The following is a 27,820-nucleotide window of genomic DNA, read 5'->3' on the forward strand; positions in this document are numbered from 1 at the left end:
TGACTGGAAGAAATTTACATTATCACAGGAAAGCAAAGGGAGGAAATTAATTATTGATCTACACACGCAAATGGTAGGGGAAGAAGCTCGGTCATCAGATTCCAAAGAACAGGATGAAGGGAGGCAGTGTATGGAACCGGATCATGAGGGAGTCCCATGGTTGGAAGGAGGTTCAACAAACGACTATCTAGATTCGGTGAACAGTCTTTACCACTGGAAGATAGAGGATTACGAACTCCTTCCGAGCTGTAATATGTTAAGGGTGGACGAAGGTGAGAAAATAGAGGAAAATGAATATCCGAAGGAATACAGAGAAGTCAAAGAAGGAAAGGCGGTTACGGCGGAAGCTAAGGGGAAGAAGATACAGTACGAACCCAGAAAAAGGAAAGATCCCACCGTACAACTGCGCAGAAAGAAAATGTTACATCAAACCACGAATATAACAGAAAGGTGCCAGCAGCACAGAAGACACATCATACGGTCTGCACAGGAAACAAAGAGGAAGGGTTTAATAAAAGTTGCAGCAGTACGGAGTGGTGTTATTGACGGCAAGAAGGGGTAGCTAACGGAGTCTATTGTACTGAGCTTCGGGAACAAACTGGGCGATATGGAAAACTAGATGGAGAGATCATGCACCTTAAATAAACTTGATGAGTGACGATTGCAGGCACAAAGGGCCACGAAGGTGACACAGAACAAGCACAAAGAATGGCATGATAGACACCTAAAATTGAACAAGTTTCAACCGGGACAATTGGTGTTGACATATGACTAAGATCAAACCAAGCAAGTTTCAAGTGAAATGGGTTGGGTCGTACCAGATTCGAGAAGTGGGTGATAACGGAGCAATAAAACTATGGATGGTAGACAGAAAGGAAGTGGCCGACGCAGTGAATAGATCGAAGTTGAATGTCTACCAAGAAAGAAATAACGCACCTCTGTGGACGAACAACTAAGAAAAAGAACGATTGTAAATACGGTATATATGTAAATATTGTACATATGTAAGATAAGTAAGGACAGAGTTAATCAAAAATAAATAAATAAAAATAAAAAAGAGGAGTAAAAAAGTCACCGTAAAGCTTTTTAAGCCTCATCCACCGTACAACTTTTTAAAAGCCTGCCGAGTTCAAGATTTGCAAGAACCATACAGAAATTGCAAGGAGGGAGAAGTAGCGTACAAATTTGAAGAATGTAATTGATTTGAAAGTTTGCAGAGTAAATATGGATTCCCCAGCTTGACGTACAGACATTCCAGTCTACTATGCTGATTTTCCATGTTGTTGTATGGATTTCCAAGTTAATTGTTTGCCTGTACAAATTTTGGAGGTGCCTGTACGGATTTTAAAGCTGGGAAGTGACCCCGTACAGATTTTAGAGTTTACAAATTAAATCCTTGTTGATGTACGGATTTCCCATTCTAGCGTATGGATCTTGCATGTTTTTATGTATGGCTTTTTTATGATACTGCATATGAATTTGGCATACGGATTTGGGTACGAACTTTGGAGGTTAATTCCACCGTATGGATTTTGAATAGAATTTGCTATACAGATTTCCAATATACATGTTGGCATACGGATTTCCAGTTCACAGTTGGGCGTACAAATTTGCCTTCCAGATGTGGCGTATGGGTGTATGGATTTCAAAGTTATCATTATATGCCGTACGGATTCTATGAATATAAATTGTTGTACGGGTCTGAGATTGTTTTTGACAATAACCTTCAACGTACGGATTTTGTATTGGTTTTAGCTACCAATTTGATGACATATGGAATTAAGGAACCAAGTGCATGATCATCACCATACGGAATTGAAGATTTAGTTCTTTGAGAACATATGGATCGGAAGGATTTGCCTGTTTGCAACCGTACGAAATTGGAGGGTACAATTGTTGGTTGCCACCGTACAGATGTTGTATGAAGTTGGAGGTTATATCTACGCACTGACTTAGCTTGGTGTACAGATTTGGTTGGAGGTTTTACAGACAATTTTCATTTGAAGAGAAGGCAGAGGGAAGCAGTCAGAAGGGAAAAGAGCTATATAAAAAAAAAAACCGATGACAAATCAAAAATGTTCAAAATGAATAACGTATGATGCCAAAGGGAAGGGAAAGGCATAGAACAAGTAGTAAAACATCAGCAATTGCTAGAAAGTGTGGAATCGGAAGAAAATGACAAAAATGGTGTTTTGTGTGGCTTCAAAAGTGCTGATTTGGTCTTGGCGGTGAGGGGCGCTACCCTTCGACCTCGCCCCAGGACCCTGCGGGGGCACTGCCCCTCGACCCCACTGGAGGCGATGCCTCCTAGACCCCCAGTCGTTGCAGTTATCAATCGTGGGAAGTGTGACCAGTTGATGAGACCTAGAGCTACTTTAGGCATGGAGTGTCTGTGTACCAAAGGCACTTGGAGTAGGTGTTGGACGTGAGGCTGTCTTGGTGGATGCATAGAGAGTTCAGGAGGAGCTGATCATCTAGTCGGAGGCAGTACAATAACACTTGGCTCATGGTACCCAAGAATTGGAAACAGAGAAAGCGACATGAGTGGCTATCAAGGTCAACTAAGGAGACAATAGTGTTAGCAGAGGCTGCAGATGCAACGTGGTTTGGAGACCAGTTTGGTGCAAGCAGGAGACAAATGTGAAAGTGATGTGAAAAAAGCAAATTTATCTTATTGTAGTTAGTTAGTTAGTGTATTTTGTTTGTTAATTGTCTCAGATATTTTGTAATTGTCATCCGGAGACGACTTTTTTCTTTTGAGGGGAATGATGTCGTAGGTAAATATTGTGTAGCCGATAGGATGTATGTCATCAGTAGATATTGTGTAGCCGATGGGTCCCTTCGGAAAGGTTCTTGTTATGTAGCCGACAGGTTCCTTTGGGAAAGTTCTTGTTATGTAGCGACATGTTGTATGTGGCCGACAGACCCCTTCGGGAAGGTACTTCGGAAAGTATATATATACCCTTCGGAATCATTGTAATCATCATCAGAAGCGTAATGTAATGTCTTTGGCATATGCGAATAAAACAAGGAGTTATGCTCTTATCTATTGTCTGTGTGCATTAATTTCTTTACCCAATACAATAAACAATGTTACTCTTCCCAGATTCAGAATCAGCAATGATGCTAAATGTTCACCGCATACGGTAAACTTAGATTAATGCATGTTATGGTAACAGAATGTACAACATAACACCGAAATGTACACAATGCTTCAGGAACAAGATGAATATTCCAATAGTGTTTAATGCTTTAGGAACAAGATGAATATTCCAATAATTTTCAATGCTTCAGTTACGTCAATGCCAATAAGATGGCAACGACTCATAGTGAATACTCCAGACACAATAATCCACGATTAAAGATGCATATCTCCAGACAGAGAGTGTACTTGCAGAACCCGAAAGGGTGGGACTCAATTGTCGCATTGTAACTGAACAGCCTTTGGTAAATACCACTAACTAATAGCTTATTATTCCTGATGGCAATTTACACTTTTGTCAACAACAGCAATAGAGATATCAGTAATTACAATACTATATCTATGAAAAGTCAAAAGAATGTAAGATGTGCGATCAAGTAAAGCTGCAGAAATTTATAGACAATTAAAAGAGGTGTGAACTTTATAGACATCTCTTTTTGCCAAGGGACATAATGTTTGGTTGGAACACACACACACATATATAACAGAATTCTAAATATGAGAAAAGAGATGTATTAAAAGGATATATCAGAATAAGTCAGAAGTGGCATAACCGAAATGAATGAAAAGAGGTGAAAATAAAAGAAGTATATATAAAGCAAAAAGGTGCTGAAGATAGAAGGGAGTATAAAAGAACGGGAGTGATATAAATGATACATTAGAAAAGTAAAAGATCGAATGTAGCAAGTTGATGAAAGAAGCATAATAGAATATATGTTCAGATTTTTAAAACTGAAATATCTGCATATACACCTGTAGAACTATAAAAGAAAAATAAGGAGGATTGTTGTTTCTTTGAAGACAATATAAAAAGTGATTTTTACAAAGGTGAATATGAATTCAATTTAGAGATGAACATCATTTTGAAGAAAAGAAGTTTGCAATAAAACTATCCATCATCAATTGAGAGAGTGTTGCCAGACTTTCAGTCTCCCTTTTTCAAGCTTCTAGTTTAATCATAATTCATGGCTACTCAATTCTTATCCAAATTAAGTTAGCCCTAGGAGCATCCGTTTGAAGGAGATTTGCCCAAAATGCATGTTCTAAGTGACGTGCCCGAATGCTCTTTGAAAAGATGAAATTCAAGTTCTTGGGAACCAGAGGCCAAACTTCTAGAATGAAAGCATACTGAAAACATCACCTAACGAGGTGATTTCGGAAAACCTCTGCTTCGGCTTCGCGGCGGGGCTCTTTATCCTCAGTTCCAATCAGTTTCTTTATTCCGGCTATTAAAAGTCATGAGCCAAGTGCAGTGGAAGTTGTGGATTCGCCAAAACATCGAAAGGATGTATTTTGGGTCATAAAGTTATTAGAAGAATCATCCTGGCTGCACGTTCGCCCATAAGGAAGCATAAATTGTTTTAAACCAGCTGTTTTGAAAACCAGCATTCTAATTGCGCCAAGGCCATCGCAAAGGCACATTTTCAGTTACCGGAAAGCATATTAAAACGTGTTGCTTTGGTCATTGAGCTGGAGGAGATCGATCTTGTAGTGTTCATTTGATCAAATCAACCAGTTTTATTCAAATATGTTCATTTCGATATGCGCCTTCGTTACTCCATGAGCACGGGCAGTGCACCTCAAGACATAGTTTCCTGAAATACACCAATTAGGTCAAATGGTAGGTTATTTGTCATGTCCCCTCTTTTCCTCCAATAGCATTTAATAATAAATATATTAAACTTTAATAAAAAATTATAATATTTATTATTAAATAATACAAGATAATATAATATAATATTATAAACAAATATAATATAATATATTATTAATCAAAGATTATAATTAATATAATAATGTAATGAAACTCTTTATGTGAATAAATAAAAATAATATTATCTATTAGACATGCCTCTTCAAGGTGTCTATTTGAAATAATATAAAAGACAATCATTATGGAATGAGATAGGGGGGAGATTCTTACAAAATAGAAAATAGAGAGATAGAGAGAAAAGACTATGAATAGAATTGAACACTCGAAGGCTGCCAAATTTGGAAGTATCTCTATGTTCATATCCAACTCACAATAACTCAGTGATGGGGGAGGAAGGATGAGCAAGGAAGCAATGAGAGGATATAGACGGCAGAAAAAGTGGTGGAGCGCCAAGTATATGAGACTAGTGTAAAACATAATATTGTTGAGCATGGCAATCTCAGATCTATATACACCTGTATACTGATAATCATATTCGTTCAATAGTCTAATATATGGGAGTTTCCTAACTATCAGGTGACAATATCGTAGGAGGGAAAGCTGCAAAGATGGATTTCGCAAGCAGTAGTAAATTTATGTTAAGCAATTGCAATGGCATATGGATAGAGAACAAAGGAATAACCATCAGTACCCAGTTTTATATACTCAGCATCCCACAACATGCCAGTGTTTGGCATGTACACAGATTAAACACCAGTATCCGCACATCCATGATTATAATATCAGGAAATGAGGGGATGTATGTAACGTTTTTCATATTGAATCCAATCTAAAACAATAGCTTTGAATATTATCAGAGCATTATTGCAGACAGAGTATCAAGTAATATGTAGGATAGAAACAATGATAAGGAAGACAACAGAATAGACAAAGGGGGCAGCGAGCAATGTCGGCAATAGAAGATGTATAGAAGAGACAAAAACGTCAAATTCCACGATTATCACACTCAACAATAATTGGAAATAATTATACTATGTTATATTCAGCCAGTTAAGACTCCACAGCAAATAAAAATATATTTGCATCCATCTTTGGAAATTCCCCATGTATAAGGAGTATCATATATATCTTTCTTAGTCAATCTGTGCTATATTTTCAGAGGTTATTAAACTTTGGACAATATCATTCTGAGTATCACTATCAAATCTAATTACTTGAATCATAACCTCAAATCAGAGATAATAAACTTGATTGCAAGAAAACATTGCCATATTCTGGAGACAATATCGAACTGCTGCTGGAGACAAATACAGGCTTCTGAACATATGTTAGAGATTTGACCATTGTGTGGAGGACAAATCATTAACATCACACATAATGTCAACATAAGCATTTGAGGAAAGATAAGCCCCCCTTATTGGGTAAGAAGGAGAACTCCCTTTATATAGTGTTCATGAGGATATTAAGATGAAATTGGAAACATCAGTTGATCAATAATTTGTATAGATGCAATACCTTAGTCTTGACTCAAATAGGGAGAATAAGTAGTATTTGATACTGCTGATCATCAAGCATCAACAGACATATTCAGAAATGAAATCTGATTTGAATATTTTATTTAAAGGAGCTATTTAGCAAATTGGAAATAAGTAAAATTGGTCCTAAATTGTAAAGGATTTTGAAAGGGACATCACATTATCTGTGCCTAATTTTCATTCTTGGAGTTACTTGGAAGATTGTAATTATATTTGGAAAAGTATGGAGATTTATTGATAAAGCTAAAGAACTTCTGAAATCAATCTTCCTGGCTACGCTATGTTCTCTGTAGCGGAGCCACGCACACCTTTTTCCAAAATTAGTGAAATTGGATAAATTCTTGTCATACTTGGCATCAATTTCACTCTGAGAAGCAGTTTAAATAATCTCGTGCATGCTAGATTATTTTTTAAGAGCAATATGGAGGTGAATGTCTCAGTTTGGAAGAAGCCCCTCGATGCTACGCAATGTCCGTTGTGGAACCGCGCCCCCTATTTTCTGAAACTAGAACTTGGAGAAGTTCTCTATATATATTTATGAGGCTCTGGGATCCTAAAGGCACTAAAGGAGAGCACATGCGTATAAGAGCATTCAGCTGAGTAGTTTTTGTGAGAAAAACAGTCAGAGTAAAGAATCGCCTCCAATGCTCCACTCACGTATAGTGTAAGCCTTCTCTCTGAAAACAAAGATGCGGTTAATAAGGAATGTACATATGCTCAGATGCATTCAAATTACAACTGGATGATCCTTTGGAAGACTCAATGAAGTTTTGAGTCGACCACTTCAGTTAAAGTATGTTCCCTTCGGAGAGGTGTGGTTTTAACTATGCACTCAACGAGTGAGTACAATATAAGGCAAAGGTAACAAAGTGAAAGATCACTTTCAAAATAAAATATTCGTTAGAAATGCCTAGAGTGTGCTAAGCTTCGGAAGAATTATAAAAAGCGAAGATTTAGAAGGAAGCATTCAATTTCGAAAAAGAAGTAAGAGTTCTCTACACTCGACCGAAGGTGAACAAGCTAAGTTTTGAATGTATCGAGAAATCTCAAAGTAGCTATGTGCCCAAAACATTAAAAAAGTGAGTTACGATGGGGGAGAGATCAGTTAATTCTTCAAACCATTAAAGAGACACTGTTGTTCCTCAGGGCCTCCAGAGCTTATTGACTAGGAAGCAATTAGTCGTCAAAAAAGATCTGATTTTGTAATCCTCAAGCCTAAAGGTAAGTTTCATAAATTAAAAGGTATGGATTTGTCTTAAGGCTGCATTTAATTCAGATGAAGCCGTTTGCCCACCATATTAATGGCAAATTTAACCATTATCACCCTAATTGGCCTGATTTGTTCATCTTTCTACACCCCACTCATGTGACGCGGGAGATTCAAAATTTAACAGTTATATTTGAATCAGATAAAAGATCTTATGGCCACTTTTTCATCATATCTGGCAACAGCACTATCCTTTTTATGTGCAAAGTTGTTCTAAGTTTATGTAATTCATGGCCTTGAGGACTGAGATGCAAAGCAAATTGCCTGGTCTGGTGAACAAGTTAAAGGATTTAACAGACAATTCTTTCCATTTCTATGATCTATCTGATCTACACAAAAGACTAAATTCTCAACCAATTCACCCAATCACAGATACACTCAAGTCAAGTGGTCTGGTTGAAGCTACGAGATTGCCTATGTCCGTTCAAGCCCCTGAACTAGTTCAAGAATGCATTGCACGACATGAACACACAACAATGCAGATAAAGATGTTGGATGATTCTGTGTTGCTAACCTTCAATAGAGCTTTGATGCAGAGTGCTTCCAGATTGCTAGATAAAGATGAATTATGTGATATTAATTTTGGGTCATCTGCTTCAATGTATAACGAGAAGAGAACCTTGCGATGCAGTGATATTTTGAGCACCTGGCTTCAACCACCAAGGAGTTCAAAAAGCAAGTTGCCTAAGACTCTATTCAAAACTAATCTGAAAAGAGAAACTGTGGATATATTGGTGTTGTTGTTAAGATTAAAGGGACACAAGAAGATGTTAAATTTCATTGAGCATCACTTCTTTTTAGTCCATGATATATGTGTTGAAGGTCAATATCTAGATTGGGCACAAATACTATGTGATGAATTGACAAGCTAGATGAACTCAGCTAAGGCCTTTAAGCAATTTTACATGTCTTCCTATCTAATTTACGCCCTACCAACACATCACTTATGGCTAGTCTTCCCCTATAATGAAGATTTTGATGAGTCTACCAAAGTATATGAATTTTATCCTTATCTTTAGCTAGAAAGAAGCTATGAGAAGTTTGTGGAGATAAATGACGCTTTCACTATAAGATTGTGTAGGGAGCTTCAAGGGTGCCCTGAAAGAAGATTTTCTCCAAAAGTCATTTAAGTGGCGACTCAGTTCGGTTGTTGCTTTATACAATTCCTCTCTTTTTCCTATATCTCAATTGGTGGTTTTGATTGTTTTCGTTGCAGGTTACCCAGGTATCCTGATGACAGAATTGTGCTAGTTGAGCTTTGCAGACAAGTGCTCGAAGTAAACACTCCCAGTGTTGCTAACAAAAAGGCTAGAATCCCCTTTCTAATTGAGATAGGATCCTCTTTGTGTGCATCAAGATCTGATGCAAAGAACCTTGTTAAGGCCTTTCAGAGCAAGTTAAAATTCAAAGACTATGAAATCATTAGGCCTCATTTTGATCATGTGAGTTTTGTGAAGAATAATCTCCAAATGGGTACAAGGTTCAAGCATATTCTAGACTTGGAGGATTACTGGGCTGAGTGTTACACTAAGTATCAAACTCGAGAAAGATATTGGTTGAGGCTCATTGTGGAGCAAATAAAGTTATATAAGGTGAACATTCATGTGGATGGTATTGATGATGATTGTAAGAATTTGCCTTAGAGCAAACTTCACCCAAGATCAAGAAGTACAAACACAAGCACATAGTAGACAAAAGGGAGAGTATGATCAGAATGACGATATTCATTCAATATGCCCTAGGCCACTTCTATCATTACAAGAGTACACTAGGAGTGCCTGTATATAAAGACCTCTGGAGAGCTTCTAGAATGCATAGAAGTCAACACCATGATAAGTCATACAACTAGGCACGTGTCCACCAGATATGGGTTATCCTCCATTAAGCACAAAATTAAGTGTGATGATGTGAGGATAAGCCTACAATGGTGTAGCACGCAAATCAGTGGTGCATACAACATGTGCTAAATTAGGAGTGCGAATAATTGTGTTGTCAACATGACAACTCAATGAATGATGCAAACTCTTGTGTTGTAGACACCATGTGCATAATTAGAGCTGCGTAACTCATGAGAGTACACAAACTCCTAAGTGTCTCACTTAAATAAATAATAAAATAATGCATTAACCTAAGTAAACTTAAGTGCAATAAGTAAATACTTATTTACACCAACACCCCCCCCCCCCCTTAAGTGCAACTTAGGGGAATGCCCTTAAGCTTACGAAATCTAGGATGAAATGCATGATGGGTCCCGGCTACTAGGCCATGTTAGGTACCCATGTACATAATGCAAATGCAATCTCTCATAAAGCGGAGAAAGAGGGAAAACCTCATGGGAAAAACCCTCCCCAAAAAGAGAGATGAAATGATATATGGATGGATGGAGTAATCAAAACCCCCCCATTACGACATACATCAAATATATACAATAGAGGAAAATAAGAAGAGGAAGAGAGATAAGATATGCTCCCCCCCCCCCAAAGAAGAATGCCTGCCGGTGATTGCTCTGATGAAGAAGCTGATCCATGACCATTGTATAATGTTCCTCCCCTTTGGAAGAAACAATGGCAAAGGTATAGGTGAGATGCTTCCCCTATGTGTGGAAAGAATCTCGATGATGAAAGGTATCTCTGAAACCTATTCAAGTATCCTTGTGTCGATCTCGATGGTTGCTCCCTTCAAGACTGTTGAAAATAACTTGTGCACATCAAGCAAGGATCCATGTAGAACCTGTTTCAAAGAACTGTCTATCTCCTTAGCTAATAAAGAGACCTCTTGCAACTGCAGTACATAAGTATCCACAATCACATCAGCCTGTAAGGACTGATCATGTAGAGAATGGACATGAGGGTCAGAGTGGGCCCTCGTAACAACTGTAGAAGGATCCTCCTCATCAAAGAGGAGCTGAATATCATCAAAGAAGTCCTCCAAATCTACTGTGTGTGACTCCATGAACAAACCTGAAATGTCAGTCAAAAGGTCATAACCTGAGGCTAGAACTAGAAGACATAGTGTACCCTATTGTGCTGAAATACATGAATCTATCACTGCAAAACAGATGAAGAATTCGCCTCAAAGAAAAGACAAATATCATCAATAGTGTCTCCCACATCCTCAATGTGAGACTCCACGAACAGGACTGCAAGGGTTGGTAGGAAGTCGTCGCATGAAGGTAGAGTAGGAAGACATGAAGGGTCCTGCTGCACTGAATCCGAAGCATCTATGGTTGGAACTAGATCAGTAGAAACAATAGGACTATTGGAGGTGAAATCTCAACTGGAGTTGAAGGTACCATAACTGGAGTGACTGGATGTAGAATGTCCTCTGGAAATGGAGGAACACATGGATCTCCATATGCTTCCCAAAAAGCCATCCAAACATCATGAAGAAAACTTGCCATAAGAAGAGGAGCAAAGGATTCCTTACTCATACTGTTATACATAAAGCCAAGAAGTTTAGAAAGATATTTGAACGAAGGTGGTATCTTCGAGCAAAGAGAAGGAATCACTTCCTGATGTTCTCTTAGAGGATCAAGCATCAAAGCACTCCATTTTTGATAGTTCCTCGGTGTCAAATTTGGTCTTATACTAGAATGACATGTGACAAGCCTCCATAAGATCAATGAATGTATGCACCCCCCAAAATACAGAAATAATCAATCAACCCCCCCTAATGTATGATTTGGCACTTAGTGCAATAGCCACATGTCAATTTAGGGCCTATTTCTGAAAGTAGTATTTTTGTCTATAGAACCAATAATTTGATTGCAAATCTGAAAAGTAGACAAAAAAAATGCATTTTTAAAAAAAATAGAACTTGTTTTGGAGTCCAGATGAGCTCGTACCAAGCATTTGAAGTGGCAAAAATCGAGATTTGCAACTTGTAGAAAAATTCAGGAACAAAGATCTCAAACCCCCTGCACCAATGTGTAGATCACGAAATTCTACCCCAAAACAAAAAAAATTGCACGCAAAAGAGGTCTAAATGAGGAAGATATCGTTGTTTGAAAATCATTGCTGTTATTATTTTTCCTGAATCACCGCCATGCCTCAAAAAATCAAAAGGCTCTAGATTTTGCCTCAGATGTCCGATTTGGATAAACAAAAATTTGATTTGGGGATTTTTTGACCTTCTGAATATGATGCAAATATCTAATTTGCACCAACAAGCTTCAATCTTCACCTACAAAATATCTCTCCTATAGGCCTAATAGCCAAATTTTCCAAAAAAAAAAACGCAAATCCGAAAAAAAAAATTGTAGGGAGACAGATGAAAAAAATGCAGATCTGAAAATGAAATGTACAGATCTAAAATGATCATACCAATTTTTTTCCCTCAATTTTGACTATTGCCCAACATAGGCGAATTTATAGTCAATTCACCGAATCGATACACCGAACGCAGTGCTGAGGTTCGCTTTGGCTCTCTACACGCTCCCAATTTCTACAAATTCTCCGGATATTTGGATTGAAGGTGTTGAAGCAACAATGATCTTGAATGGCTAGTGACGAGATTCTCCTCAAGCTCTGATACCATGTAAGAATTTGCCTTAGAGCAAAATTCACCCAAGATCAAGAAGCACAAGCACAAGCACATAGTAGACCAAAGGGAGAGCATGATCAGAATAACGGTATTCATTCAATATGCCCTAGGCCACTTCTGCCATTACAAGAGTACACTAGGAGTGCATGTAAATAAAAGCCTCTGGAGAGCTTTTAGAATGCATAGAAGTCAGTACCATGATAAGTCATACAACCAGGCACATGTCCACCAGATATGGGTTATCCTCCATTAAGCATGGAATTAAATGAGATGATGCGAGGATAAGCCTACAATGGTGTAGCACGCAAATCAGTGGTGTAGACAACATGTGCTAAATTAGAAGTGCAAATAACTGTGTTGTCAACATTACAACTCAGTGAATGATGCAAACTCCTGTGTTGTAGACACCATGTGCATAATTAGAGTTTTGTAACTCATGAGAGTACACAAACTCCTAAGTGTCTCACCTAAATTAATAATAAAATAATGCATTAACCTAAGTAAACTTAGGTAAGTGTAATAAGTAAATACTTATTTACACCAACAATGATAAATCTAATATGACATCCACAACCTTTGAAAAAGAGATAAACAACAAGCCTATTTTGTCCATCCCACTTGACGGCCCAATAATTGGTAAATTAGAGACCTATAATGTCCCCATTTTCAGCAAGTTCCTGCAGTTGATCAAGTTAGTTCACCATAGTGACCCTCGTGAGCTAACAGAGCGTTTTGGGGGTCTCAATTAGGGATTTACTATTTTTAGTAAGTCTATTTTCAGTAGTTGCTATTTTTGGCAGTACGGTGGGTGCCTCAGTAGTTGGTTGTCATCTATAGTTAATCAGGTTAAGAATTGCATGGGCTCTTATTTATTTTGTTATTCATTGAGTTGCATTACTATAATAATGTTTATATTATTATAATAATGACTTTAAGAGATATTTTTAAAAAGCAAGTTGGAAAGTTTCTAGTTTTGAGTTTTTTTAGGAAACTTCCATGATTTCTACAGTGGAGTTTTATGGAAACTTCTGCCAGCGAATGCCTATAAATGAGAGCCCATTTCATTGGGAAAGGCACGTTGATTATATATTTGTTTTTGTGCCTTTGTGGCTTTTTTTTTCCAGCATTCTTAATTGTATGCCCTTGCTGATATATAAGGGTTAGAAACTCTGAGAATTGCACTTGCAATTTAGCTGCTAGGTATAGCTAAGATTGCCTACTTCTCTACTATTCATCACTATATCTGAGAAGTGTATTTATTCCACTGCTGAAGTATAGCAGATTTGTCGTATTTCTCCAACTATGATCACTGTGGCTACTGAGATTGAAATATTGAAGCGAGTTGATTGTATTCGGAATACAAGCTTTAGCTATCGAATTGAGATTTGATAGGGATATTGATGATTGCCAATTGACAACTAGTGGCGATGTTCCATATGGTAATTGCTCTCAGGCGAGTCAGAATAATTTCCCAAAGGGTTGGACGGCAATAATTACAAGACTTGCAATTAACTACCTAACGTGTGAGAGCACAACCTTCTACTAGCTGCGGTTTGATATTCTAGAACAGCATCTAGGTTTGACAGCAATTTGGACACCCAAACACTAGCTGGACTAGTCATAGGTTTAGCATTTGGAGGAGTAATAACAAATCGCAAGTATGGCATTCTGAGTTAACCCTGCGATCAGCTTGTGCAAACTGTGTTGGAGCTGGACGACATTTACATTTAGGCTACCATTAGCATTTTGAGCCACGTCCATCATTCCACACTTGTGTGATTGAGACCTTGGGAGTTTTGCGTTGAAACTAGTGAAGGTGAATGTTGGTGGCATGAATTCATGTGGGGTAACCAACCATTAGCTACGGCCTACACATTGTTATTGCGTTGGCACTTGGCAGATCACATTTATAACCGCCAAAGTTTCGGAGTTATAAACCAAGTTCTTAATGCATTCAAGTTGATTGGTTATAAACTCATTATGCATTGCATATGCCTCTTTGAATAAAGAAGTGGATTTGAGTGTTAATTTTCTATGCTTCTTTTGGCTGTGCTATCATTTATATATGTTCCACAAAATATCAAAATAAAATCAGAAAAACAATAAAAGAAAAAATACCAAGATTGTTCTCATTTACAATATTCAGTTCTAGCCGGCTAACGGTTTTTACAAGACCCTTATGGAGGGAATTGTGCAAAGAACCAATAAATGGGTAGAGTGGAATAGAGAGAGAAGAAAAAGGATTGGTGCCGGCGGTTCTTCCATGAGAGCATCCTCGCACGCTCCCCAGTCTTCATCAGCTGCCACCTCCGCCACAACTATCTCTACTTCTACATCTATGTGTCCTTCCCAAATAGTTGGGTGGAGATTAGCCACCTGAGAAGAACATCCAAGTCCCTCCAACTCGCAAAGGAGGTTCTCTGTCGAACACAAGAAAAGTTGGAGAAGCTAAGGCAGGTAAAGAAAAAGAAAAAGGTAAAGAAGGGGAAAAGGCCACCGTGCCAATCATCAATTTAGATGGAGAGGACAACCAACCAGCTGACAATTAGTCAGAGAGTGGACAAGGCGGTGACCAACAAACCCTGGGCACTCCTCAACCACAATGCGACACAGATCAAGGTAATATTCTTGGGCATTGTGTTACTAAAACAATGTCTCTTTCATTTTCTAGCAAGAAAAAGGAGACTCCTCCCATTGCTAAGAAATTATTTGATCCTACAACTCTCAAGTCAGCATTCAATGTCCAAGCCGATTCTTGGCTAGAAGAGACTATCGACAAGAAGAAAAGGAGAATGGAGGAGAGCGTCCCACCAAAGGATTTGATTTCACAAGCAACAAAACCATCGCAAACAACATCTAAAGCAAGGAAGCAGAAGACTCTTGCTACTTTGGCTACAGATTTGGATACAAGGCACACGGTGGTTGAGAGATAGTTGAACCTCAAAAAGAAGGAAGGATTGGGAGCTTAGATCCTAATGATTTCTTGAAAAGTCTGTTGATATAGGTCTTCCAAACCATGACTCTATGGTCAATATATGAAAATCCACAAATTACAGTATTGAAGACAGATTTGAAGAGCTGAAAGTAGCAAAGGAAACATTGAAGGCTTCCAAAAAGAAATTGCTTGCTTACATTATAGCTATGTTGGGTCCTTTGGCTATAGTACTGGTGGACAGTGCTACGCCAAGCACATTTGACACAAGTGCGGACGAAAATAAGAATTTATTGATGAAATTGCAACTGGAGAGGCAACTTGGACAAATTGCTCAAGCGTGGATTGAAGATCTTAAGTCACAAGGTCCCCCTCTAATTGAAAACTCAGGCAATCTAAGCTTGGATGCACATAAATTGAGGCAGGTAGCGTCTTCACATCAAGTCTCAATGCTGACGGAGTCTGAGAAGCTTAAAGATGAACTAAGCCTAATACAACAAGTGATTGACATGAAAGTTGATGCTGCCCTTAGTCTCGGCATACTTAGAACTAGTAAAGAACCCTTGCTTTACTGGAAGCTATCAGTTGAGTTCAAATATGAAAGCCTGGTAAAAACTGAACAAGAATTGTAAAGGGTGTATGATGTTGTGAAGAAGATAATAGAGAAGGTATACGTGTATCTTAAAGACTTGCACACTAAGTCACACGTCAGTACAAATAATCAGTTGCTTGATATTGAAAGGATGAAAATAAAGTTCCTCGAATTCATAGATAAGTCAACCAGCCATGCAAACTTCCAAGATTCCAAGATTTCAGAGTTGGTTGCCATTAATGGAACACTGAAAAGAGCATCAGAGAAGCTCCAGTCTAAAATTACCATGGTGGAGAATATGACAAAGGATCACAACTACTGGGTGGTGAGAGCTAACAATATCTACATCCCATGTGTCAAGGAGATAGGATGATGTTGGATGCATTAAGAGCACACAAGGTTGTTGCAGCAAAGAAGAGCTAAAGCATTGCATTGTTTGTCATGATGACCTTCCAATCTTAATTTTGTCATTTCTCTCTCTCTGCTTCCTCTGATTATTGTAGCTAAATATACCAATTATCCTTGCGTAAATGCATTTTGTAATGGATGACTATTAATCAAACCTATTTTAAGTTATTTCCTTTCAAATGCTTAGAAATATAATAACGCAATGTAACTAGCCAAAATTATGAGGGCCTCTAATTTTCAAAGTTGAATAGAAGATCGGCAAACTTTTGGGTGAATGAGTTTTGTAGTTCCATCTACCTGATTTATCTGTTTGTTTGTCGCTCATTTGCATTTAGATTAGGTTTTTCCTTGAAATTGTAGCACAATTACATGTGGAGTTGTTAATTTCTATCTAAATTCCATTTTAGATAAGCATTCTCAATAAAAGCAATTCCATTGCCTTTCATATGTATTTTTGCTCTTTTTCCTGGGTGCATTGCATGTTACAGTAATTTTCATAAAGTTAAAAGACAAATATATGTGAACCTATTGGTAACTCATTGAATTCCACTTTGGTAGAGTGTTAACAAGTAAAAGCAATTCCATTTGCCCCTCATATGCATTTCAGTTTCTTCTTTTTGGTTGCATAGAGTCTTTGCAATCATTAATAGTAGGAGTTTAAAGTAGCAGTAGTAGTAGACTTAGAATTAGAAGAGCTTAAAGACAACTTGCAGAGACCATTCCATTGGTATTGTGGGCTGTCCAAATCATTAATCTGCCTAGGTTATTTGTGTTTACAAGCATCTTGGTTTTGGCCTCTATTGCTCTCTGGTTAAGAGCATAACCCCAAAGATTGATCTACTAAAGACAAAGCTAAATGCGAATCTTTGCAAATATAAGGGAGTTGTGTTAAGATTATAGCTTCTGTCGGATTGATTTTATCATGAGATACATTGTTGAGGTAAATCATCTTTAGGATAAATATCTTATATTATATAATATATATTATATATGTAATACATTATATATATTATATAATAAAATAATAATATATTACATATATGGTTAATATATTAATATTACATATATGCTTAAAGATGAGTTATACATATAGTTATTTATTAACTAATGATTATTAACTATAGAGACATGTCTCTTCTCCTCTCATATTTAGGAGTCTTCAAATCTGCATTTGGAAGACATCAATCACATTGGCCATGTTAGTACATTTGCAAAAAAGATCCAAGTTATTCAACACAGTATCAGAGTCAAGTTGCAAATTGCAAATGTAAGGAAGGAATATAGGAAGATATGCGAAACATTAAAAAAGCAATATATATAAAGAGACCATCGAAGATGGTTATGATCAGAAATGGTTGTGTGTTTGCCAGTCTAGACAAATGATTCTTGAACTCACATCTACGTGCATGTAAGGATAACATTAAAGGATATTAATGGTCATGCCTTACGAAAGAAGGAGCATTGGGATATGACAAATAAGGAATATGCAGTGATTTTCTGCCAAATTTAATAGACACTTCTATACTCCTGTCATAACACATCAAATAAAAATAGTGAACAAGCGATGACTCATATTAACTTGTGTAGCAATTTTATTAAGGGTGGCAATTATATTAAGGAAAGTCACCTCCTTACAAATCCACAATTACTTTAATGTGAGAGATCATCAATTTTTGTTTAGAATATAGATTGGGTAACAGAAAACTTACCAAATGTTAGATGGTCAAATCATGCATAGAGAATTGACACAAGGGAAAAGAAAGTATTGTCATGTATCAAGCGCTTGAATCCCACGTGGATACCACATCAAGGAAAATAGTTCCACGTAGGGAAGTGCAATTATATATATACCAACGTTTACTACCAAGACATGATTGCATAGGCGGAGTCGTTGAATTACGAAGGGTTAATTTTTGAACACCACAAGCACGGATCGTACATTGCATCCACACTAATCGCAAATGCGAGAGGTGTAAGTATGGTAAACAAAGGTGGATCTCATGAAATAGGAAAAATAGACCCACACAAGGCAAATTTCCAAGTGGCATACATGTGGATCAACGCAAACCCCATTATTGTGGCATGCACGAGGATAAACATAGATTTCATCACTATTTTGAAGGTACACAGTCAATATTGAAGAGTCCTTGGAACTAGACAGATTGCCGATGTGACTAAGGTGCCCCCCACACCAATGAATGTTCATTGAACCACACATATAATAGAGAGGTAATTTATACCTTATTTTGCATTATTAAGGTATACATATATATGTGCAAACTTCATGATATTAAGTATATGGTGATTATAAATGTATATCAAGTAAATACATTTTTTTCTAAACAATTATTTAAGGATTTAGGTCATAATAGAATATTTTGGGATATATAATTATGAATATGTGTGATAATATATATGTAAATTTATATTATTTTGAAACATTTGTCAATATAGAGGGGTAATAAATACTTAAATTTGACAAAATGATTAAATTTAAATTAGATATTTGTACTATCTATATTGCAATGATCTTATTATGCAAGATTATTTATCTAATCAATATAGTCTCTCTCTTATTTTTTATTTTTTATAAAAGCTATGTGCCTTGATCTTTTCCTCCAAGAATGTTATTGCAGGAAAAAGAGGGAGATTGAGACTCATAGGGAGGTTGATATTTCAGGAAACCTTGAAAGATAGGGAGCATATAGATGATATGATTCAGTCAATCTTCAGTAATCTCAATCATGTTGATTCAAAGCGAGTAAACCATGTTGTGATGGATTCTCCAGTGATCCATAAATTATAACAGTCAAGAGGATTGAAATTGATGCAACTATGTTAATGGGCCTAACCCTTGTGTACATCTTAAGAAAGTTGTGACTTTAATTAAACTATCTATGTAAAATCTCTATTCCTCTGACTGAAATATTGTTATGTAAATTATGAATTTTATTGTAGTTTAATCATTTTGGCCTTTTTTGCAAATTTGGATGCCAAAACATATGAGAGAATAAATCACAATTATTTAAAACCACGTCAAAGCCATTGTATTAAACATTTATTTTAATGATTTGCTAACATAATCCGAAATGAACAAATGAAAGAACCTGGTTATTATTTCAGAAGTTGATGCCAATTGTCTTCTCTCTTGGTACAGACCCCAAATCGCATAGTTGATGAATGTTGGAACAAGCTTTTAGGTGGCGATTTTGAAAATTCTCAACTCCACACTATGGCTAAGATTCTTATTGTAAACCACAGAGAATCTGAAACAGTACTTTGCTCTACCCTTGCAAATCCATAGCACACTTGACTGGCCACAGATCTTCTTAGTTGGATGCTAAACCTGAATTTCTCACGTGGATGTGAGCAGAGACACCCACACTACTGGCTGAATATGATGACTTGTATCTTGTCTCTTCGGAGCTCACCAAGAACCTAGCTCAGCCACATTATACTCTAGAACTCAAACCATTACCACTAATGCCCCAATTCGACCTTCCAATCAGCAACACGTCCATGTAAAGAAAAGTTTGATTCCCTTCTTGATTCCCAAAATGTTCGACTTCGATCTCCAAGCTATAGAATACACAGTAAGAGATTGTGCAAACATTATGCCTCAGCAACGAATTGCAATACTTCTCAGAACAATTCTCAAAGAAGTTTGTTGAAACCCTTAGCTGGATAATCAATAAATAATATGTACATAGCTGGAGATTATCTAACAAATATCAGACCCACTATACTTCAGCAGTGGAATGAAAACACTCCTCAGATATAGTGATGAACAGTAGAGAAATTGGGAAAACTTAGCTATACCTCAGCAGCTAATTTGCAAAGTATTTCCAACCCTTATACATCAGCAAGGGCATACAATAAAGAATCCAAAAAAAAAAACCACAAAGGCACAAAATCAAATATATAACCAAACGCCCCTTTCCCAATGAAGTGAGCTCTAATTTATAAGTGTTCGTTGGCATAAGTTTCCATAAAACTCCACTTCAGAAATCGTGGAAGTTTCCCAAAAGAACTCAACACTAGAAACCTTCCAACTTGCTTTTTAGAAATATCACTTAAAGTCATTATTATAATAATGCAACTCAATGAATAATAAATAAATAAGTGCTCCTGCAATTATTAATCTGCTTAACTGTAGGTGACAACCAATTGCCAAGCTATCCATTACGCTCCCGAAAATAGCAACTGCCCATAATAGACTTACTAAAAATAGTAAGTAATCAACTAAGACCCCCAAAACACCCTGTCAACTCACAAGGGTCGTTATGATGAGCTAACTCCATCAACTACTCAGACTAGCCAAAAACGGGGGCATTACAATCTATGAGTCTCTCTTTGATAAATGGAACTTGACGTATGAGTTGTAGAGTCATTCAAGTGGCACAATCATGCTCAATCAAGATATCGGCATATTGTGGACGAGTTTGTGTTCACTTCTACTATTAAGCTTAATGAATGTTTGGAGCTTCAATGGATGAAAAGATCAAGTTAGAACTTAGAAAGGAGTTGTCAAATTTGATACAAAAAATTTCAACAATATAAGAATGAGTGGAAATTTTACATTGTGGGAGGTAATAATAGTCAATGTTCCATTCTCAAATAATCTAAATGGACAATTTCTAAATCTTCATGTGTAGATAAGAAAATAAAGTTGGTACTTTACAGATGCTACCAAATATTGTGCAGACTCAATCTAATGATAGTAGTTCCAAAGACCCTGGTGATTAAGATGGATAAAGTGAGGCACTTGAAGAAAACATCTTTGATGATTCAGATTATGAGATTCTTCTACAATAAGAGGGAGTAGGACACTTCTTCGAAGGTGACGTGGGCGCTTAGAAGGTTGATACTCAGAGGGAGTCAAGAAATACATGTGTGTGACTGCATGATTTTGATGGGCCTACTCCAATGTATATCATGAGGAAGTAATGACTTACCACCAAAAACTCAGAAGATTGATATCAAACTTAGAGGGAGTTCGAAAGGCATCCTTGGGTGAAGAGAGTTTCTATTGGAGTAACTAGAGGACCTGACTTCCCAGGATCATTGTTCAAAGGGAGAATTTTGAGGTGCAATCCTTTGTTAATGATATCTTCTCTATGAAGAGAAGTTCTAAGTGAAATTCCTCGTAATACATTTTTTTTGTGAGAGAATGGGGTGAAAACCTTTGTACCACCCTTTGACTAGGTTCATGGTGGTTACTATTTAACATATGATATGTAATGAAAGGTGACAATCTTTCATTGACATATATAAACAAAATGTAACATTTATAAGAGGACGATCTTATAAATGGTAGACCTGTTATCATGGTTCTTTGGGACGAAATTTGTCGGACACCATGATAACGAACAGTTAGAAGGTAACCACTATAAGATGACAATCTTATAAATACCCTAAACCCTAAAACCTGTTATCATGGTTCTTTAGGCTAGATTTTGCCAAACACCATGATAACGAAAAGTCAAAAGGTAACCATTGTAAGGTGGCAATCTTACAAATGGTTAACCTGTTATCATGGTTCCTTGGGCCAGATGTTGTCGGACACCATGATAACAAACTTGTTATGGTTCTTTGGGTCGGATCTTTCCAGACACCATAGTTGCTACTATAGACCACACTTAAGGTGGGGTTTTTTAATTTAAAATTAATGGAAATTACTTCAATTGTGTGTTATGAAAGGTGAGAAATTTAGTCTCATAGTGAATTGAATATCATACTGAGATGATATCTATTCTTATTCTTCAGAGCAGAATGTGTTCCATAAATCTTCCCTAGCTAAGAGGGAGTGTTAAGGTTATAGCTTCTGTCAGATTGATTTTATCATGAGATACCTTGTTGATGGTAAATCAGCTTTAAGATAAATATCTTATATATATAATATATATTATGTATAATACATTGTATATTATTATATAATAATATAATAATGTATTACATATATGCTTAATAAATTAATATTACATATATGCTTAAAGATGAGTTATACATATAGTTATTTGTTAACTAATGATTATTAACTACACAGACATGTCTCCTCTCATATTTAGGAGTCTTCAAATCTGCATTTGGAAAACATCAATCACATTGGCCATGTTAGTACATTTGTAGAAAAGATCCAAGTTATTCAACAAATTGTACCTTTCAATTCAGAGGAAAGTGACATTAAGCTACACTAACCCATTTTGCTGTTAACATCCTTTTGTTTTTCCACACATTGGGCATTTTTTAAGTCAAGGTATAACCCAAACGAGGAGAACAAACTATTAACTAACAGAGAGCAATAGCCTTAAAGTGGAAAAGAAGTTTGTGTGCAGTGGGTTTTGCTCACAAAGAGAGAAGCAAGAGTTGGTGCTTCCAGTAGATCAGTGCCTGCTAAGTGTGGGAGTTGGAGCTTCCAGTGAGCAAGTGCTCATAAACATTGGGGTTGGGGCCTACAAAACATGTAAAAAAATCATTTATATGAAATCATTTATTTGTCGTGGTTTTCTCCCACATTGGGTTTCCAAGTAAATCTTTGTGTCAATGAGTTCATTTGCATAATTATTGATTTCAGTATTTAAGGTTATTAAAGCAATTATTTGAATTAAAGTTATAAAAAGGAAAAAGTTGTTATTATAATGATTCACCCCTCCTCTCAGTATAATCATGTGCTCTTCAGATCTTAGATCCAAATTTAACATTCCTAGTGCTCAAAAGAAGACATACACTCTTATTTTGAAAGTTGTTGGCATGTGGTTCCCTGGTGAAATTATCTCTACTTTTGATTCCTATAATCACACTAAGTGGACAAATGACAAGATGTTTAAGGACTTTTCTTTCAAGCAGATCTATGATATGTTGAAGAATAATGATAGCATCATTAATAGAATCCATTTGGCCTGGTGCTTTAACTGGCCCAGTAACAGGTTGCACACTATTTTTTATTTACTTTGGCATTCTCTTGTTGAACTCAAGAAATATTGTTTTTGTTGGATCTTGATGGGGAGGCAAGCAATTTGTTTCTCATTCCATATGTCATTGTCCTAAAAACTTTTGAACATCTTTTCTTAGTGTTCTTGGGCTTTGAATGTTTGGACTTTGTTCTTTGGTCATGATTTTGTTTGGAATAATGCCCCCAGTCTTTCCTTTTTTAATGCTATTACTAGTTTTGTGGAGGCTTTTGATATGCATCTTAATAAGTTATGGCTTGCTTTATCTGCTGAATATCTTGTGGTTCATGTGATGTCCTCTTTGGAGAACAAAATTCAATGATTAAAAAATGGTAAATTATAATTAAATGATTTAATAATAAGAATATATATTATTAAAATAACATAAATTAAATACCTAATAACACTAATAATCTAAATTAATATTATAATAATGGAAAAATATATTATTGCATAAAATACTATTAATTAAAAAAAATTGAAATGTTACAAATTATTAAAAATAAATAACAAACATAAAGTCAAGTCATAGAGACACCACTCTTCATCAATTGAAGAGACATAACTCTAAATGGTGATAGTCATATGAAAGAACTTGAATAGCAAGCATAGGGACAGAAAGGGAGATAAAAATCAAATAGAGATCAAGGTAACTTTTGGGCAGTCAGCGGGAAGAAGATAAGACAGGGAAGAAGACAAGACAGAGAAGAAAAGGAAAAGAAATTAGAAATAGGAAAGCCAGCCATTCAATTGCCCATACAGTAGTTCAAGAACACACAGCTCAGCAATAACAAGATTCTGAAGAAGGCAGTGAATCAGAGAAACAAGAGACCATTCTTAGAAATTATCAAATCATATTATAATCTGTGATCCTTAGTTCATATATATTAGTAGGTATTATCAGCTGCCAATAGTTCCAGCTACCAGTTTTGAATAGAAACGTATGCATTTGGAATCCGAGCACTCAAATTGTTATATCAGATAGTACAAACCACTATTAAAAGCTATATAATATCCTCCATAGACTATGAGGAATCAAATAATATTAAAAACAGTTGTACATCAGATTGCTACCAATTACACCTCATTTTTACAGATATCTATATCTTAGACAAAAAATACTAATTAATAATTGATGTACTAACAGACAAAAAATACTAATTAATAATTGATGTACTAACATCTATTATACCATTTGATTACAATTGAAGTAAAAATGAAGGTAGTTGTCCCCAATTTTCAACATAAGTGATTAAGGGACATTACAGTTCATCTGGAAGCAAAGGCATGAAGAGATTTTTCCAATCCAGGCCTCGGGTTCTTACTGAATTTAATCATTAACTCGCATTTTTTCACATCATGTCACAGGGTTCAGCCATTGCTAAAAGGCCAGAGGAAAGATTCATCTCTTTGAACCAAGAAGGTGCCATGATTATTTTTCAAAAAGATATCAGAAGTTTCACTTTCAATAAAGCAGTAGCTGAGATGATCATCAGTCTGAGTGGAAAGGTTGATGCAGATCACTCTAAGGAGATTCCCTCCAATGCTGATCCGCCTGTTGACCACATAGAGAGCAGAGCTAACAATGGGCCTACTCAAGAACACTACTAGGAGAGAGATTCAAACTTGCAAGACAGGACAAATTTTAATAGCAGGGACGCTGATCTTGATGGATGGGTGTCAAAGGAGTGCAATGACAGCAATGAAGGAGGCTGGAGCTAACTGCTTCCACTAAGACTTTGGTTTTCAAATCTTTTGTTATGTAAAAAACTGGTGTACAGGTTGTCCTGCCTATTGCACATGAATTGGTTGGATTATTATGCTTTAGTAGTTCAACCTTTATGGAGTCGAGTCTTAGGTGTCAGATAGCTTCTCTTTTGCAGAACTCTATTTTTTGTGCTCAGTTGACTCTATATACTTAATAGAAAAAAAAGAGTAAATAAATCTTTTTACACCGTGAATTCTTAATGTTCTCATCCAGATTGTTAAACTAGAAAATCTGTACACACCTTACAGCAGAGACTGTGGAAGCTGCTATTCTGAATAAACCATCCAGAGACTAAAGGATAGTCCTTAGAGATAGGTTGGAAGCCCTTCTTTCCCTTCCGTATAGAACAACTCCTAACTGTTATCATTAAACGTTCGAAGATTGACAAATGAAATCTTGCCTCTTATTGTTAAACTAGACAGTCTATAATCAGAGAGTTAGCTAATGCAGCAGAACGTTCTAATTTTAAACCATAATACAGACAATATTTCTTTTAAAAATTTCGACAATGTTCATCAATCATTCAGGTTAACTTGAGTGACACAATATCTAGAAGACAGATCACTAGAATTGAACTCATGGAAAAACTTCCAATACCGAGAATGAATAAATATATGAACTACTGTTGCTTTTCAATAGTAAGTTAAATGTTGTTAAGATCAGAGTTTTTCTTTATATATAAAATGCACATAGTTGTTGCACATTAAAACTTGATAATTTCAAAAATTACATGTAGGAACTTATTGAACCTTACTTGTTAGAATTGTTAGTATATTACAAGGAGAAGTCTGTGGCAAGAGAAGCAAGGAAAGCTCGCTACAACCGTATAGGTTTTGATGGATGCCCTTAGGTTACTACAGCTTGCACGGGTGAAACAATTAGCTATTGAGAGACATCTGAAGTTGCTCGACAACAGTTGTTATCACGGATTACCACATACACTACTCCAGGGACGTCTTCTCACCTGTCGTAGTAGGGAGAACTATTGTTTTGGTCCTTTTTTAGGGAGGATAATGTAGGCGAATAATAATAACACTCGTTTAGTTTGGGTTGTAATAAAGTAGTTGTTATAATAAACTAGTTGTACTGAAGGGTTGCATCAGTGGGTATTCTTAACTAACCATCTTTTGGGAAGCTATTACTAGACATTCTAGAGATATAATTGAAAAGACAATATTCTGCCATTCGAATGTGTTGTGTGGTACTATTCTATTGTCTCTCGGTTATTAATGTACTTGTAGATTATTAGTAAATGATAGTTGTGGGAATATCTCATTCATAATTGACACATAACAACGTCGACCCTTCCTATTGGACTAGGCATCACCATTGACTATAAAAGTATCCAAGTGTGTCCACCAAACTATGGGAAAATGATAAGGATCCACACGACTGTGGTAATTGACCATACCGACTAGAAGGAACCTACATTTGCACAACATCCAAGAAATCCCAATAGAGTGGTAAGGCATGTAGAATGCTTTGTGTTGCAATGTCAAAAACTCATGAATTCACTTCGCGAGTACAAACACCCAGTCATATATTGTGTCATTATGTAACCCATTCATCAAAGCAAGTAGTGATATGACAACATCTGAAGCTCAACTAGCTCCTTCTAACCAACTCTTCATGACATCTTGCAAAGATCGCCACCCCCCAGGCATAATAGATGATTTCTTGAGGCCGGGCCCCTTGCATGCATGTGTGTGATGTCTCCAATTTAGTAGGTTTCAGGAGTAAGGGTATGTTAGCTCATCATTGCGACCCTCATGAGGTGACAATTGGATATAAGGATCTTTTTTTGTTCGACTTCCTATTTATTGTAAGTAGGGAGAGTAGGTTCTATTTTTAGTAGTGCTTAGTGGTGGCACTTGGAGTTCATACTCTCTCAGTATTTCATTAAGCTTTGATAATAAGATGCATAATGGAGGTTATTTATTAAGTTCGACTTAATTAAATAACTTTATGAGCTTATTGTTCTAATTGAATGGTGTGTTAAAGAAGGCTCTTTAGTGAAAAGTGTGCACAACAACACTCTAGCCATTGAGTTGTAAAGGAGTTATTATAAATTAAAGTTGGAATATGCACCCAAACAATTTAAGTGAGAAGTGTAATTGTGAAGCCTTTTAAGTGAGAAGCCATTGAATTAAATGTTATAAATGCAGCTCTATGAGAAGCTTGAAGGATATCTCTATTCTATTTGTTATTTTGATGAAATTAAGGGTTTTTCGTCAGAGAAATTGTGAAATTCTTCCATATTCTGCCAACAACTTGAGTTGGCTTTGATTGACATTGAATTGTCTCTTCATCTGCTGCGATTTCGGGCTGTGGAAATAAAATGTTCTTCAATAAAGAGTGACAGCATGGCTGAAACTATGGTTTGTTCAGAGACAGCTAGGAAATTCCATTGAATTAATATGAAGGGCATCAAAATATGGTAGCCGCCTTGCATATGTAGCTCATGTGAGAGTCTAAGAGTGGCTGCATACATTCATCGAAAAGCAGCAATTCATTCTATATGTGTTGCATTCTGCATTTAGAGGCAGTGTTTAGTTTTCTCATAGCTGTGATTTCATTCAGAGGCTTTGTTTTTAGGGAATCTGCAGTAGCGTTGAGGTTTAAATTATGCCCTTTCCAAGCCAACATCGGATCAGTGTTACAATTTCCAGGTTCTTATACTATGAAATAAATGTATAAGCATTGTATATATTTTACATATGAATGCATTATTAAAAATAAATAGTTCGGAATTGCATTTACTTTATGCATTGTAATCATTGTCTATATTCTGGTAAAAAGAAATAAAAAGCATATATTTGGAAAAAGGAAAAAAGAACATTAACTTTCAAATTGCAAGAAAAATTCTTCAGCATTGATTGAGACTCAGTTACCAGGTTCTGCTGTTTAGGCCCAGGTCCTGGTACTGGTACAATTTTGGTACTGGTTCTTATGGGGTACTTAATGGGTTCT

The 27,820-nt window shown here is 36.4% G+C and overlaps 1 protein-coding gene and 1 long non-coding RNA gene across 3 annotated transcripts in view; one reads left to right on the forward strand and one right to left on the reverse strand.

The window, feature by feature from the left end:
- Window positions 1-27,820, forward strand: part of LOC149554281 (uncharacterized) — a 243,792-nt gene that overhangs the window by 184,371 nt on the left and 31,601 nt on the right. The window contains exon 2 of one of the 2 annotated variants that reach the window (XR_016353245.1): window positions 24,451-25,044. The exons of the other annotated variant lie outside the window; for it this stretch is intronic. This is a non-coding gene — a long non-coding RNA (uncharacterized LOC149554281). Of the gene's footprint in view, window positions 1-24,450; window positions 25,045-27,820 lie in introns of those variants that run through there. 2 annotated transcript variants of the gene reach the window in all.
- The window catches only part of LOC149554282 (external alternative NAD(P)H-ubiquinone oxidoreductase B1, mitochondrial-like), a 326,634-nt gene that overhangs the window by 181,586 nt on the left and 117,228 nt on the right, over window positions 1-27,820 (reverse strand). The gene's annotated exons all lie outside the window — the stretch shown is intronic.

Source organism: Cupressus sempervirens, chromosome 6 (assembly GCF_028749045.1).
Source record: "Cupressus sempervirens isolate cs-2001-9-10 chromosome 6, ASM2874904v1, whole genome shotgun sequence".
Classification (NCBI taxonomy): Eukaryota; Viridiplantae; Streptophyta; class Pinopsida; order Cupressales; family Cupressaceae; genus Cupressus; species Cupressus sempervirens.